The sequence below is a fragment of the Pinus tabuliformis genome, chromosome 8 (genome assembly GCF_031772625.1).
Source record: "Pinus tabuliformis cultivar Carrire ecotype Pingquan chromosome 8, CPIR1, whole genome shotgun sequence".
Taxonomy (NCBI): Eukaryota; Viridiplantae; Streptophyta; class Pinopsida; order Pinales; family Pinaceae; genus Pinus; species Pinus tabuliformis.
Genome location: NC_142294.1, coordinates 1,677,265,227 through 1,677,279,831, shown reverse-complemented (window position 1 = coordinate 1,677,279,831; position 14,605 = coordinate 1,677,265,227). Strand labels below are relative to the sequence as shown.

The 14,605-nt window shown below is 34.7% G+C and overlaps 1 pseudogene; it reads left to right on the top strand.

Moving 5' to 3' along the window:
• The window catches only part of LOC149242649 (protein IQ-DOMAIN 13-like), a 37,577-nt pseudogene extending 25,298 nt beyond the window's left edge, over positions 1-12,279 (top strand).
• The last annotated feature ends 2,326 nt before the right edge of the window (positions 12,280-14,605 follow it).

The window sequence follows — 14,605 nt, the reverse complement described above, 5'->3', positions numbered from 1 at the left end:
TAAACATATTAAACACTTAACAAGAAGAAAATACTTTTCAAAATTCAGTAAAAATCCATAAAATTGTTAATGATATGATGAGGCATAACACATATGGTAAAAAAAAACATAGTACACGGTCAAAAAAGATTAAATACTAACTTGATGCAATGCCAAATTTAAATTTTGTTGTTGGTTTTTTCCAGACCACTACAACATCCATAATAACATCCCATAAGATACACACTACTTCAATATCAGGTAACTTTGACTCTTTATGGCGTTGCTTTACAATTTCAATGACTTCTGAAATATCAACATTCTCTGCAATCAAAGTTGTTAATGCACTCTTCATGTCCTTCAATTTCACATCAAACATTTTCTTTTCATTATATTTGAAAAGAGCATCCAAACCCTCCTTACTGCCACACAAAAAGTAAAAAATACATATGTTAGTAACAATCGACAACAAAAACATGTGACTTTAAGTAGACAGTTTGGTTCCAACAAAAAAGTCTTCCCACCTGAAGTGTTCTACAAAAGCTTCAGTGGTGTGTTTCTGTATTGAGAACAAATCAAGAAGATTATCTTCTATCTTCCCTCACTTCAACAATGTTATGAGATCATCAAGATTGTTTTCAACCAGATACTCCTTGAAAAATTATGTTATGAATGAAAGCAAAATCCCCTTGGAAACAAGGTTGCCTTTAAGAAACGGTTGAAAAACGGTTTCTCGTGAAAGCCCATATAATTTCTAAGAGAGTGAGTGCAGTAAAAATTTCAAGTTTTTTCCTTTCATTTTTCTCAAAAAGCTCAAGGGATTGCAAAAACCTTTGAATAACATTTTCAAGATTCTTGATGAGGAAATGTCTCCTGCGAAGTATCTTCTGTATATTCAGAAAAAATGGCAAGACATTCTACCTTGCAGGTTCACAATTCAAAAGAACATACGGATGTTGATCCCGTTCTTCAGGTTTTAAGGTACCCGCTTGTGTGCGGCCTCCAATGGAGACCGCCTAGCAATGAACATTAACATTAATAGCTTATTATAATTTTACAAAAAAAAACTTTATTGAACAACTAATAGCTAAATTGATGATCAATTATAGTCCAAGACCAAACCATGCAAATTTAGTGTGGGACATCTATATTTCAAATGTAAGCATATAATTCAAGATTGAGGTAAAAATGTCTCAACCTGCCTCTTTTGAGAAAGGAGGGCCAAGGAAGAGGGAAAGCATGGCATGCCACAAATCAAAGACCAAGGAAGAGGGAAAGCATGACATGCCACAAATAAAAGTCTCTACCTGTCATCAACCAACCCAAAACCCTCCCCATCAAACCTATGTTGTAAATGCTCTAGACCCTAGTTTAAGGGCCACATTTCCAACACTAAAACTTTTTATGGAAACAACCTACACCAATTCAACTCTAAATATGAACATGTAGATGAAACTCATACTCTTCTTGGAATAACAAAATAATGGCTCCAGGGCACAAAACCTATTCCTTCCATCATTAGAAACAATATAACCCTTATAAGTAGAACTTCAGCGTAAATCACATAAAGAGAGACATTTGTCGACGCGTTTCGAACCAACCAGTGTGGCTCATTGTCAGGACAAGTTCAAGAAACAGATCTAGCTTTGCATGCTAAATAGTCTGAGCAGAGCCTCCAACGGCTATCTTCATCAACGACTAATTTTGACTTAGGGACAGTAGTCAAAAAGTCAAAATGATAATTTAATGGAAGTTAGTTATCATACCATAGATTATATAAAAGAAATAATTCTAGAAGTTGATTACATTAATAGTTTATTTAAAAACGTGACTAATTCCCATATAAGTCACGTTTTTAACTAAACTATTAACGTAATCAACTTCTAGAATTATTTCTTTTATATAATCTATGGTATGATAACTAACTCCCATTAAATTATCATTTTGACTTTTTGACTACTGTCCCTAAGTCAAAATTAGTCGTTGATGAAGATAGCCGTTGGAGGCTCTGCTCAGACTATTTAGCATGCAAAGTTGGATCTGTTTCTTCAACTTGTCCTGACGATGAGCCACACTGGTTGGTTCGAAACACGTCGACAAATGTCTCTCTTTATGTGATTTACGCCGAAGTTCTACTTATAACTATTATGGATCACAGAAGCCTCAATTCAACAATATAACCCTTGGTTTCCCTTGCTGCAATCATCGGTTTTGGTAAAGTTGATACCTTCAAGTTTCATGCACATAAGAGTAGAAGCACAATGTAGCATTAAAATTTTGAACAAGAACATAAAAAGAATATTATGTTTAGCATTATGGAAAGCAATAACACACCTACAACTTCTTAAAAGCACAGGGAAGAAGAAATATGCTTAACAGTGATTCCATCCTTAAAATAAAAAGTAACAGAGTTAATCATTATTCACTCTACCTTACAAGACCATAGGAAAATATCAACACAACATTTATCATTATAACTGGAGTAGAAGAAAACGAGAGTGCATGCAAATCTGAGGATGTACCTTTCCCTTTCAAGGTTTTTGAATTCTACCAAAGTAGAGTTGTGTCTTTTCTTTTCTTCCTAGAGTTCAGTTTCTAGGTCCTTACATTCCCTCTCAAGAACACATGCCCGACTTTGAATTCTTAATACCAACCTCTTACATGCAACAACTTTGACCACTTTAACTCTTTCAAACCTATTGCATATTCCCAAAACGTAAGTATATTTTGTTCAAATTACATCACAAAAAATTGATAAGCTTGCTAACACACACACAAGAAGTTAGAAATTACAATTACAACAAAATCTACTATTCCTATTCTCTTGAAATATGACAAGTTAGAACTATTTAAATCACCTCCATGTTTCATAAGTACTAAAGCTAAGTTGCATAGAAACATATACACATGTAGATACTGATACACCAGATTTCTTAAAACTCAAGATCTAGATAAAGGGAAACTGTACACACAACAAAAAGTTATATATATATATATATATATATATATATATAGAGAGAGAGAGAGAGAGAGAGAGAGAGAGAGAGATATTAAAGTTAAGATCTGGATACAAAAAAATGGTATTAGAAACATGTGTCCACACTTATTAAAAACATATAAAATTCACATTTTCAAATGTGTTTCGCTACAAATCTCTATTACAAAATTTAGAAATGCAAACTGATATGAAAGGCTCAGATTTGTCTATTTTAGGATGAGGGAAGGGTTGTTTTATAAGGAAAAATTAGGATTTTAGGTCCCCATACTTGGCCTTTTTTAAATTTTATTTTATATTTTATGTTACATTTTGAAAAAAGTTTTTAAGGATCTGATCGTTGGACATTTTTGGCTAGAAACAGATCCCAAGTGGATCTCCAACACTTCCAAACTTGAAACATATCTTGAGTGGATTCGAACATGTAGTAACATAGATCCCATAACTATGGTGAAAAATGTTAGGTCCCTATACTACTAGTGTAACCCCTTATTGCTATTAGTACAACCCCCTTATTATATCGTTGTGCCTATGTAGTCCCCATATTGTTATTATTGTGCCCCATAGAAGCCCACTATTGTTATTATTGTGCCATTACATTATTTTTTTTCCCGGGGAGAAAATATCGTAATTTCCATTAATTTGTTGAAAATTACATGCTGTAAATGCCATAGGCATATGCAAGTACTGTGACCATAGTCAGCTGTGTAGAGTTTGAACTGTAAGTTCTACAAAAAGACCCTGTGTTGGGTGTGCTAGTGACTGCTGTTCATATATAAAATAATTACATATTCAAAAATTCACCAATGGTGTTTGCTGTTTTGTTGCCAAAAAGTGATAATTACATAATAGAAAAATTGTAAAAGACTATTAAAGACTGTTGATATTAGGGCCTGTCTGCCCTCCGTAGTTCCTGATCCATATATGGTCTGTGGAAGAACTGATAGGTCCGCTCAGGTGTGTGCTCTGTGATCATCCATTCTCCTCGAGGACGATGCGTTGCCTCTTTTGATAGCTTGTCCGCACCTTCATTACGCTCCCTGTAAATATGAGTGCATGAGATATGAACAAAATGTGTTTTGAGAAAAACAATATCATCCAAAATAGTTCTCAGAGTATATGCATGGCATGATGTTGTGTTGTTGAACCAATTTATGACTATTTTGGAATCTCCAAAAATTTGTATGTGTCTGCACTGTTTGAGAATTGAAAAATGTAAAAGATGTTGGAGTGTAAGCAACTCTGCAAAGTTATTTGTACCATCTCCCAAACCCATGGCAAATGTGAAAGTAATGTGTATTAGATAGATAAAGTATAATGACTCCACCACATCCCCCGCTTTCATTATTATTGTTATGTCGACTCTGATTATATTATGACCCCTTAGACTCCTATATATAGAAAGGAGGTCTTGTCATTTGTATCATCCAAGAATTGTTCATTTGTGTAATGTAGAGGAGGTTTCCCCCTCGAAGAGGCTTATTTCTAAGGCTTTGATCTATCTTTTCTATCTTTTTGTGAGCTAGTTTCATAACATTTGGTATCCAAGCTTTGGATTCTAGGGTTTCATTGCTCCAAACAGGTCATCGTGGAATTTTTTCAATAATTGTTTCACTACGAAGTTTAAGAAGCTAAAAAAAAACCCATTTGAGAAGAAATCAGTCTAAACCTCGGGTCCGAATTTCAGATCTTATCTCGCTATATTTTCGGAGATATGATTTGAGGAAGTTAGGGTTTTTGCAAGCTCCATAATTTCATCTCAAACAGGTCATCGTGGAATTTTCGCTATAAATTTTTTTCTACGAAGGGTCAGACTTTGAAATTAAAACCCATTTGAGCCAAAATATTGGTGAAGCTTGGGCCCAAATTTTAGATTTTTCTTCGCTATATTTTTGGAGATACGGTCCAAGACATTTAGGGTTTCTGCAAGCCCCCGAATTACATCCCAAACAGGTGACCTTGGAAAAATCGTCATAACTCTCTCTCTGAGCATTTGATTCAAATTTCATAAAAAATGACAGAAATCAGATGGACTGTAGTTTGTTGGGTATCATTTTCAGAACCTAAGGTTGAAACAGTGACACGTGACACTTCGTACAAGTTTTCTCTACTGAACAAGTCTATAATCAGGTCATCGTGGGAGATTTGACATAACTCTTCCTTGGAGAATCAAATCTTGATCAGACTTACGGGGTTAGAAAGAAGACTCAGAGGGCTACTACAAGATGCAATTTCAGACCTTGGAGATCCACAATTTTAGAGATACAACAAATTCAAGATTGAGGTCCTAAAAGCATGAAAAAGAATGACTCGAATCAAGAAAATAGAAACACCTAGTAATCAAAATTGGATAGATGATTTGAAGAGTGCGATCGAAGCTAAGATAAATAGTTATATCTATTCCATGGAAGATGGTATAAATGATATGAAAGAATATTGGAAGAAAGGCATGTAAGCTTTGAAGAAAGACATGGAAGGTTTGAAGGAAGGTGGGACAAAGCTGCTACAAGCAAGTTCTCCTAATGGAAAAAAGGTAGTAGAGGAAACTCGTGATGAGAAAAAAATTAATGTTGATCATGATTTCATAGAATCTAATGTTGGATTGAAGATCCAACATATTCCAAAGATAGATATGAGGAAGTTTGATGGCAAAGATCCCATAACATGGATACTATAGATGGAGAAATATTTTGATCTACATGAGGTGCAACTGTTACAAAAGGTACGTATTGCATCTTTATATTTAGAACCGAATCAATTTTTATGGTATGAAGGGATTTGTTCTCATAAACCACTTGTCACGTGGTCAATTTTCACAGAGGAAATGATAGCACATTATGAGGATACAAAGAGAAACACCTTCTTTAGCCAATTGATAAATCTCAAACAAAAGGGTTAAATGGCAGAGCACATTGAGGACTTTCAAAAATTGAATATAAGGGTAAATGATATTCCAGAGAAGCAAAGGATTGATTTCTTCATAGGGACTTTAAAGGATAACATTCAACATGAGGTTCGTCTTTGGGAACCTGATTCATTGGAGAAGGCATTCAGGTTGGCAAGAAAAATTGAAAGCGGAATTATGGAAACAAGGAATCCCACCACTCACAACTATAAATATGGAAGTGTTTTTGCTCCTAGCCTTCCACAACCTATAATGTTTACACCACAACAATTGGAAGAAAAAAGAGAAAAAGGGCTTTGTTACATTTGTGATAGAAAATACACTAAAGGTCATAAGTGTGCTGAGAAGAAATTATTTTACATAGATTGTGAAGAGGAGGAAGAAAGGATCAAGAAACATCAAAAGAAGAGGACATACACCAGGAACCAACCCCAGGGAAAGAATAAATGAATCCAACCATATATTGTGAAGCATTGGCAAGAATTACCACTCGTAAAACTCTTAAGATAGAAGGACATATCAAGAAGAAAAAGGTTCAAGAAGTGAAAGATCACATCAAGAAAGAAGAAATGAATCCGACCATATCTTGTAATGCATTGGCAAGAATTACCACTCCTCAAATTATCAAGATAGAGGACATATCAAGAAGGAAAAGGTAGTAATGTTAATTGATTCGGGTAGTACCCATAATTTTATTCATTGTAAGATAGCCAAGGAATTGAATTGCTTCCTATGTCCAGCACCATAGTGTCAAGTGATAGTTGCAAGTGGAGGAACCATAAATTTCTTTGGAAAGTGCCATAATATCAAGCTATCCATGGGAGAATATGTATTGAATAGCCCAATGCTTTCCATTCCAACGGGTGGTGCTGATGTTGTACTAGGAGTCTAATGGCTACAATCCTTGGGTACAATAGCTTTTAATTTTCAAGAACATTTCATGAATTTTTCTTCGGAAGGAAAGGAAGTTGAATTAAGGGGTATCACAGGGAAACCAGGGAAGATAATCAGCTCTAATGGAATGACAGAGATTTTAAAGAAAGAACAAAGAGGCGTAATTGCACAATTATGTTCGCTAGAGGTTCCCACATCGAAATCATCTATTTCTCCAAATCTCCAAAAAGTCTTGGACAATCATTCCAAGGTATTTGAGACTCCCAAAGGCCTCCTACCTATTTGTGATCATGATCATGCTATTCATTTGATTCCATGAAGTGTTCCTCCAAACATCATGCCTTACATATATCCATATGCCCAAAGGAGTGAAATTGAATGTATGGTTGCCAAATGCTAGAGGTTGGTATAATTATCCAACCAAATTTGATAAACGAAGCAATGGATGAATGGAAGAATGAAAAAGAAGTGTGGCCACTCATTCAAAAGTTGCAAAAGATCCTAGTTCAAACAATATTGCTAGAACTTGATGAGGAAGGAAAAATTGTATTGGAACCTGGAGTAGTCACAAAAACAAGAACCTGATAGCTATGAAATCGATCAATTTCAGATTATCTCATCAAGTGGAAGAATTTACCCGCTGAAGATTCCACATGGGAGGACAAGAATTTTATACCGAAGCATCAAGAACTACTCAAGCGTTGAGTACAACACTTTTTGAAGGAGAGGGGCATGTTAGGTCCCTATACTACTATTGTAACCCCTTATTTTTATTAGTACAAATCCCTTATTATATTGTTGTGCCCATGTAGTCCCCATATTGTTATTATTGTGCCCCATAGAATCCCACTATTGTTATTATTGTGCCCTTACATTATTATTGTTATGTCGGCTCTGATTATATTATGACCCCTTAGACTCCTATATATAGAAAGTAGGTATTGTCATTTGTATCATCCAAGAATTGTTCATTTATGTAATGTAAAGGATGGTTCCCCCTCGAAGAGGCTAAATTCTAAGGCGTTTATCTCTCTTTTCTATATTTTTGTGAGCTAGTTTCATAACAAAAAACTTATCAGATTCAAAGGATTAAATAAGAAAATATATATCCTTCCTCATTTTTTTTGTAAATGGTCATTATGTTAAAACTTTGAAGGCATTCCCTCCTCAATAGTTTCTACAAATTCTTACAACTATCTTGAAAAACACGAAAAAATACCTTGGTTCTGTAAAGAGATTAAATTTATCTTTGAGATTAAAAGGGTGCTTGAATAGGAAATTTGTTCAAACATCTAATACACAATCCAAGTCACAACTATCTGATTGTTTTCACAACGTTTGAGGCTGGGATGATGGAAGAAATGGAATTGAATGACTCCTAAAAACCCATGCATAATATGTAAAACCTTAGATGACCCCAAGAATAAGAAAAAGAACAAAAGGCAAAAGGATTAGCCCTTTGAAATGTTGTATTTCTTGGTTTTTTTTACATGCAAGCTTTGCTTGATGTAATGTTGTCATTGAAAAGAGAATAATTAAATCACTATAATCCCAAATTGAATCCCATCATTCGAAACCAATGTTTTTGGTTGCAACTTGTATAGCAAATTTAGATCTAGTGTAATACAAAAAAAATGGGAAAAATGTTCATATTTTCCAATCATCAATGTCCATTGTCAAAACTGAAGATACATGCTACGGAATATTCTTGGATTTTCCCAAAACATCTATGAAATATGCCAAGAACATCCCCAAAATCTATCTAAAACATCCCTGTAATCTGTCTTGAACATCATGGAGATGGCCAACAACTCCTTGATAAAGTCCCCAGTTGTTCAAGGACATTTCCTAGGATTCCCCATGTCCCCAAAGTGCCGAAACATCAGGTATGGGATTTTTTTTCGATGGGATAGGTCCCTACACATCCTAGTTGAAAATAATGTAACCACAATAATCTACAAACTGCATTCTTACATAAAACTCAAAAGGAGTAACATCCCTATTTTGTAGCACAACATCACCAATTTGTGGAAAGAAAAAGATTAATCAACCTTATGACATTCCAAATACTTCTTCCCAATCAGATCCTCCAACCACCTTTAGAAAAATAACTTTTGCAGTGAAGGGGAGAGAAAAGAGAGCATTGAAGTCAACAATAACCCATTCCCAGAAGAGTAGTTTAGTCGAGGTTTAGAATTTTTGGAGGATATAAATTATTTGAGAAACACATCTCACAGAGCCGCATTGCATACTTCCTCTTGCTTAGGTGCAACTATATTTTATCCAAAAATAGAAATCTTGCCCAAATCAAATGGTTTTAGGTGTAGCATCCCATTATGTGGCACAACCTCGATATTTCAGCAAAAATTAAAGACTAATCAAGTTTACAACATTCCAGATACCTTCTCCCAAACTGTCAGACCATCCTACCATCCCCTAGAGTGACCCCTTTCCTAATGAAGGTGATCGAAAAAATCATATTGAACTCAATAATAACCCAAATATAGAAGATTCTGGCAGGATCACAGTTGAGATTTTCTTTTTTGGTTGGAAGTTCTTAAAAACACACCCCCAAGGAGCTGCACTGTATATTTCCATATCCCAAGGAGCTGCACTATATATTTCCTTTAGCTTAGGGGCAGCAAATTCTAATCCAAAAGCTGCAATCTCACCCAAACCAAATGGAGGAACATTCCCATATATGGCACAATATTATCGTTTCCACAAAAAATAAAGCCTAGTCAATCTTATGCCATTCCAAATAATCATCCCTGATGTTAACATGGTTTGGTTTGATGGTAATGTGGGCATATTTCATATCCTTTACTGAGGTTCAAATCCTTTAGAGACATGTTCACTGAAATGGGAATAGATTCTGAGACACAACTAAATTAGCTAAAGAGATCTTCCTCAAATATTATAAGCAAGCTACACTATATTGTAATATTCTCAAGTGGACTATTTCAAGTGAATGTACAAGTCTTAGGTGACTTTAGTGAAATAGATACCTTACCCTTGACGACTTCATCGAAATGGATACCAAGGCATACAAATTTTTAGCTAAATAGATTTTAAAAATTAATGTGTAAATGTTATACTTTATCCTAATAGCACACTGAACATTCCCGATGAGAAACAGGTTGAGCATTTGGGCTTTTTGAACACTTCTTCATCAACATTAAGTGTGAAGGGCCAATGCACAACGCAAAACCCTACCATGGTAGACTCACAAATGTTGGAGTAGATTTTGTTTTAGGTATCAAACTATAAATGGATTATTTCCATATGGACCTACTCCACCAACCACAATGAGAAATTGATCTAAAAACCAAGATGATCATGAAGTCACTCTCAAAGGGCTCGACAAACTCAAAATGCATCCAAACCTTTGAAGAAGGGCCACATTGGTTCCAGAGCTTACTTATACTATATGAAGGAAACTCCTTGTCAACAAACTTATAATTTATGGCTCTCCAACTTATAACACAATCTATCAGGATATGTGTGCAAAAAATCCAATAGACAAGGGCATGGAATCATATAACCAAAAAGGTAAGGATTTCTAACTAAAAATTAAAACCCAACCTCAAAGACAGTACTCATACATCATCACAGACATTAGATCCATTGAAATTACCCAAGAAGGCACTAATATGTCTAATATAGAATCATATTAAACAAAAAAAACAAATCATGACCTCAAAAAAGGTATCATCGTATCTTGAGAAGTCAAGATCTGAGGATTCAATTATCTTGGCAACAAGTTCTTGCAAAAAATAAATTCCTTTTAGCTGGGGCTACAATTTTCTTAGTTTTAGTTTCACTGATCATGATAATAATGTGTACCATTTCCAGTTAACAAATCTTTTTTTGTTTGATTACAATGTGCAACTAACTTCCCCATTTGTTGAAGGTGAGACATAAAGCATTACAAAGATGTAAAGTTTCATTTAAACAACATGATGTTGTGTAGGTGACTTGTAGAAGGATCAAAATTCTGCCTTTCACCAATAGAATTATCCAAGGACAAGGACAAGTAGAGAATTTCTGAAACATATACCTTGACATCTATGCTCAAAGGTGTCAGCAATTATAACTGTATTTTCTTATAAATACCACTAAGTTCTATTGAATAGAGGTTGTTTTCCACTGTTGGGTGATTGTATTATAACATATTTATAAACTCTCAAATTATTTTTACATAGGAATGACCATTCTTGGCTGGAGAAATAGATTTAATGTCAAAGCCTTTATACAATGAGTATGAAATTTTGTAGTTTCTGGTGATCTATACTTGCTTTATTGTATGTTATGGCAAACAAGTTATGTTGCAACTTCAATATTTCATATATTCTTTCTTTCTATTATTGAAAGCATTAATTGTTTTAGTCCAACAAAAGAAGCAAGTTTTGTGTATCTGTAGTTCTTTTCTTAAGGAAATTTAGTTGGTTTCAATGAAAATAATGCATGTTTCTTTGTTGTCGCCTTGTTGTCCAATCATCATTTGCACTTGTCAAAGACTAAAAGACTGTTGTTTCTGAATAGTCTGAAGCTGATCATCAACAAGATTGGGACAACAACATGCTAACCAAGGAAGAAATTGAGGCTAGATGACAAATCAAAATAGAGGCTGTTATTAAGCGAGAGAGGGCATTGGCCTATGCATTTTCTCATCATGTATGTGCTTAACTACTTCTTGAAACTACTAATATGCCAAATTCAACAATCTGTTTGACACATTTTGGTAAATATTGCATGTTTACAACTATGGAAGAATCCTCCAAAATCATTCCAGACTCCAGACCAAGTTGATGGAGATTGATCCCAAGAAGCCTCACTGGGGATGGAGCTGGTTAGATCACTGGATGGAAACCAGGCCATGGGACAACCACATGATGACCATGAAGGAAAATTCTAACATGAAGCTTCAAACTATAGGTGAGATTGGACAAAAAAGTTCACATATAGAGTTAAAGAAGCATAATGCAGAATTGGCCAACATTGGTCGCATAATATCTAATCCATTTACTCCTCTTTCAAAATCCTCCATACCAAACAAGATGTCATTGATGAGCACAAAAACAAAGAGAAATGATAATGTTTTTAGGTAAAAAATACTAAGATACAACTTTCATAACGGTGTAGTAGGTACATCTTCTATGAGAGACGATGATAGTCGAGCGCTCCTAGAATGTCCAACTACATGGCATCTACAAAGTTTTCCAAAGGAAAGGTCAGATCACTGAGTACTCCAAAACAGAGGCCTGGGACTCTTGACATAGAGCCTATTTCATATAGAAGGAAAAGGCTATATTTTCCTTTGTCAGAGGCCAGTTCAGGCCCATACAAGTCCACTAAAGGCTCCATGTTTCATCATACAAGTCTCAATTTGAAAGGGCTTTCAGGACCATCAAAATCAAAGAAGTTCATCAGTTCTTTGAAAGATCTTAGTATTGAATTAGACAATTCCTCTTTGACCTGGGGTCATAGAAAACCTTTTAGATAAGTATTTGTGTAGGTACATATACATCTATATATATATATATATATATATATATATATATATATATATATATATATATATATATATATATATATATTTTTTTTTTTTTGATTACAGTGGAATCGGCAACAGGGGCAGCCTCGCGACTCACATTACACGGGGTCAATTTTGACTGCTACCTCTATAACCACTGGGAGCTGCGCCCGCCCCTCTATATAGCTCCAGGGTTAGTCTGGGGGATTTGAACTCGTGACCTTCAGTACGGAGCCCGCCTTTCTAACGAACTTCACCGCATTGTGATTACCAACTTGCCTACCCCCGTGGGGCTAATTATTATTATTATTATTTATTATTCTTATTCTTATTATTCTTATTATTATTATTATTATTTTTATTTTTATATTTTTATATATATTATTATTATTTTTATATTTTTTAGTTTTTTTTGTTTAACTTTTTAATTTTTAATATATATATATATATATTCAGAATTACAAAAGGTTGCTCTAGTGGGATGAGCTTGGAAGTTGGGAGTAGTAGCCTCTTATGGATTCGAGTGATGTCTATTTCTATATTGAAAATATTGACATTTATGAAATGTGAAGGCTTTGCTGTAGATGTGAAGTCCCAGAATGACTTTATTGAATATTTTATATTTAATCATGTTGAGTTAGCTGAGGAAGAAGCTCATGAAAAAGGGATGGCAAAAATAATAATGGATAATTGGCAGGCTTCTAAAGTTTAAGAGGGTATCCTTGCAAAAGGATTAACCTCACAAAGAAATTTTGGGTAAGGCTACAAGCCTTCAAGGAAATACCATTTATTTCCTCCTATGCTGATTCCAAGGACTTGAATCTGCCTTCAATAGAGGCAAAGGAGAAAGCATAGATTGTGGTTTATGAATTTTTGAGCCTAACAATAGAAAATAGAACTCTTGTATACCATCTAACACATTTCAAATATGATTATAAATTTTCTCAAAGGATAAGGGAAATTCTTATCTGGCATCCAGAGGTTATCTATGTTTCTTTGAAGGGAGACAAAGATCATGTCTTTCTCAGACATGCATAGCAAGACTTTGAGTTGATTGAGAAGGACCCATTAATCATTGCTAAGGAATGACTTGAAGCCCTTGTTTTTATTGGTTTCTTCCAAAGATAGACTAGAACACAAGCTGGAAAGCATGGAAACAAAGGAAATAATATTGCTAGGTATAGAGAACAAGATAAAGTTTTAGGCAATGTATATTGAGGGAACATAACTAGTTTTGACTATTATTGTCAAGCCAGAGTCAATGTGAGAACAATTGTAGCCAGTTCAAGTTATGTAGAAAATCTGGGTATAAGAAATGCCAAAAAGTTAAATCCTCAATTTCAAAAAGCTTAGAGGATTACAAGGTCCAAAGGTATTCAGTCAAAGGAGAAACCCTTTTAAAAGAAGCTCAAAATGGTTTGAAAGGTAAAATTGAAGTCAATGTTGTGGATTTGTTGCTATATGGGGCTGCAGATTTATTTTCTACAGCTGTTGATATTAACCCTTCAATCTCGGTAGCTGTAGGACAGTGGGGAAATGCTTTGCTTATTCATGGAAAACTTAAGCTAACATTGATCCAATAGTTAAGGAATTTTCTTTTCTCAAGAGATGACTCCTTTGGTGATAAGGGAGGAAAGTGACAATTTAATGAGTTGAGTCTATGACAAAAAAGAGAAGAAATGACAAAGAAAAACAAAACTACTCCCATTTGCTTGGAGTTGTCCAAATTCCCTAGAACTTTTGTTTTTATTCTATTATTCACCAATACATCTATTTCTTTTTTTCAGTGGGTTGGTTATTGGTGGGTATTAATACATACCACATATACATGGATTGCCAATGCCTCTATATTGCAGCTATGTGCTATGAATTCTATCCAGAAATCAATAGGACTAGATACCCACATAAATGGATTATATGATATCAATACTCCCAAAAATGATCCTGGGAAGTCATATACGAAGCTAAAACAAGGAGAACTAGCTATTTAAAATTTACTTGAGTTAACAAAGTTTTTGTCCATAGGTGGTGGGACAAAGATGACATGGTTCCTCTTATCTTTGTTTCTGCAAACATGAAGGTCTATAATATTACTTTTCATTATGGGAATACACAACCACCAATACTTAGAATCTGAGTTTGAATGTTGAAGTTGGGGCTATGGTTCCTACTACGGGGCCTTTTGGAGATGAGAAAACCACTCTTGCCAAATCATCACTTTGGAAAGAGTTGCAATATCCACTTCAAAGTCATTCATTCTAGACATGGAAAACAATACTTCCAAAATTGAGCGCAA